We start from the raw sequence: 2518 nt of genomic DNA, 5'->3' as shown, positions 1-2518 counted from the left end.
AGTAATCCAACAGGATACTAGGGGACCCTCTAGTCATCTCATTCATGACATCCAGGGGGCTTCTCGTCGAGACCCTCTCATTGATGAGCTCCCAAATATGCATGCTCAGGAGAAAGCTGCATCAAGCAATTGGACCAGACAATCCTCTCCCCAAAGCATGTAAATTCTAACATAAAAAGTACAACACTTCAAGCAATCAATTAAAAGAAGCAGATCGGACTTCTCCTTGAGGGATTCAGCAACGCTCCACAAGCATTCATGGTGTTTGCCTTTGATTGTTGAGAGAGTAGGCAATTACAGCAGTGTCTTGAGGTATGCCCCATGTGGAAAGGACAAAGAAGATCACGTGCAAAGTAAGGGCGTGCCTCCAAATCAGATCATGAACACTTGCATCTAGTCCCTACTGCACAGCAACGGCACAGCATCTTGATAGCTTAGTGGAGGGTCAACAGGCTGCCTGAGGAAGACGATGGTGCATGATGTAACTTCAAAATGGAAGATTGAGAGGGGCCCCCTCGCAGAGGAGGAAGCCCTTGCCAAAAATTCAGAGTATGGTGCTTCATCTGGGCCGAGCACACGGTATTCTTTAGTAAAAGGCGAAAGAATAGTTCGCTCTGTGCTCAACCCGCACCTTAACCCAGGAAGGAGCAGGCCTCAGCCTTAGTGGTGCAACAACCTTGCGCCCCCCGCATGTGGGATATTATAGACAGCACCACGTCCACTTGCCCGCATGCTGGATATGATGGACAATACCACGAGCATGCTGTGCACCCTTCTCTTCCCCTTCATTTGCACCCCTCAAGAATGCTCACATGCCACACATCAAACCCTCACTTCACATTTGTTCAAAGCAACCCATAGCTTCTTGGCCCTACCCAAAAATCATTCTCAGTTGTGTCTTATTATTCTCATAAATTTCACTACCATATGTCAGCACAGCCGCATGACTCTAGTACGCTCTACACACTTCCCTACATCTCTTCACAATCTTTTCCCTTGTCAATATCTCCTATTTGGCCCGTATTCTATATCCCTCACCATGATATGGTATTGATGACTGTGAACACACTTCGGACCATTGGGGCACTTGCGTGTGCATTCCTGTAATCCCATCTCCAACATTTGTTATCAGAGTAGACTTTGCAATTCTTCTTCTTCCCCACATTTTTGTACATCTTGCACTCCCATTTCCAACATTTGGTACCATCGCAAACTTCCATATCCCGAGCAGCATTGCCAACACCCTCCTGGTTCACTTTCTCATATCATAGTGATATTTGATGAGCATTTTCATGGGGATAAGAACTTTGGAAGGGCTCATAGAGGTCTCTATTTCCAAAATTTTAATGTAGGCTCTATCATTCTTAACCTCTTTACTTAACATGCGGTATCAACACTTCCATTAGTCTAGGTTTGGATCTTGAAGGCTAGTTGCATGGGCATACACTCCCCATGCTACGTCACCCAAACTATCTCTTTCTTGCTTGGATGGTTGCTATTCATACCTCTTGCATTGCATTTTTAGGTTTCGTTTTCGCATAATAAGCCTTGGATTGATTGTTGGATGTGTGAGCATTGGATCCCAGTTTTGTAGCCTCAATTTCGAGCTCACCGTAGCCCCAGTTCTCTGCAAAATTTTGTGTGTGCAAATAATGCCTGACCATATGAGCCCGCTCATGCCCTATTTGGACCTTATTTGAGCTCCCATAGCTCTCGGGGTCTGTAGAGTCGATTTCAAATAATCTTGTGTGTGTTGTTTCAACAAGGTAACGGGAAAGGAAGCTTCACTTACGAAAGAAGATGCTCTATTCTCTGGGGGGCAATTGATTTTGGGTTCAACTCTTGCTTACTGCAGGGTGGTCTACGTTTGCAGGTTCTTTTGCTTTTACAGGTCCTTTGCATTGCAGGAGTTTACATCCAAAGAGCTCGGATTGAGCTTGTTAGTTCTCTTGTTTTGTGCAATATAAGGTTTGCTCTCAGTGAAGAGAGTGTGGGTTGAAAATTTCAGCAAATTTATGCGCATACGCTTAGAACATCTTGTAAATGTATGCACTCTTGTGGACTCTAAAGATTCGAGAGTTGATTCATCACAAGTTATGTGCATTGACTTGTGCGCTTCGGCAGATTTTGGAAAGTGTGGTGCATGGATTTGCAGAGAGTTTTGCAAGCATTTCTAGCATGATTGTGAGCTAGATTTTCATCTGATTTGGATGCTCATTTGATACACATTTGGTGCATGCTTGACGCTTGTTTGTATTGCCTTGTGTGCGCTTTTCCGCGGATGATATTCTTTGCCTTGAAATGGCATATGTGGAGTGATATTTAGTTGTCAATTTCTGCCATATTTTGGTTGCTTTGCATCCAGGTTTATGCTAGTATATGCCTTGCTTGTAGAGTGTGGTTGATGCACTTTGTGTTTCGGATTAGAAGATTGTTTTCTAGGTTCAAGGAGTTGAGACTTTGGGGCAGCTCATGTATGCTTGAGTGCAGATGTTACGCATGATTTTCTCATGGTTTT

General features: G+C 44.0%; 1 non-coding gene across 1 annotated transcript; it reads right to left on the bottom strand.

Moving 5' to 3' along the window:
- Positions 1–510: 510 nt before the first annotated feature.
- LOC147452070 (U5 spliceosomal RNA) lies at positions 511–634 on the bottom strand. The gene has a single exon (XR_015189046.1). It is a non-coding gene; the product is annotated as a U5 spliceosomal RNA (small nuclear RNA).
- Between the last annotated feature and the right edge of the window lie 1884 nt (positions 635–2518).

This window comes from Adiantum capillus-veneris, chromosome 8, assembly GCF_014529385.1.
Source record: "Adiantum capillus-veneris isolate H3 chromosome 8, ASM1452938v2, whole genome shotgun sequence".
Lineage (NCBI taxonomy): Eukaryota > Viridiplantae > Streptophyta > Polypodiopsida > Polypodiales > Pteridaceae > Adiantum > Adiantum capillus-veneris.
Note: the sequence above shows the minus strand (reverse complement) of the source record. Positions and strands in the feature narration are given on the sequence as shown.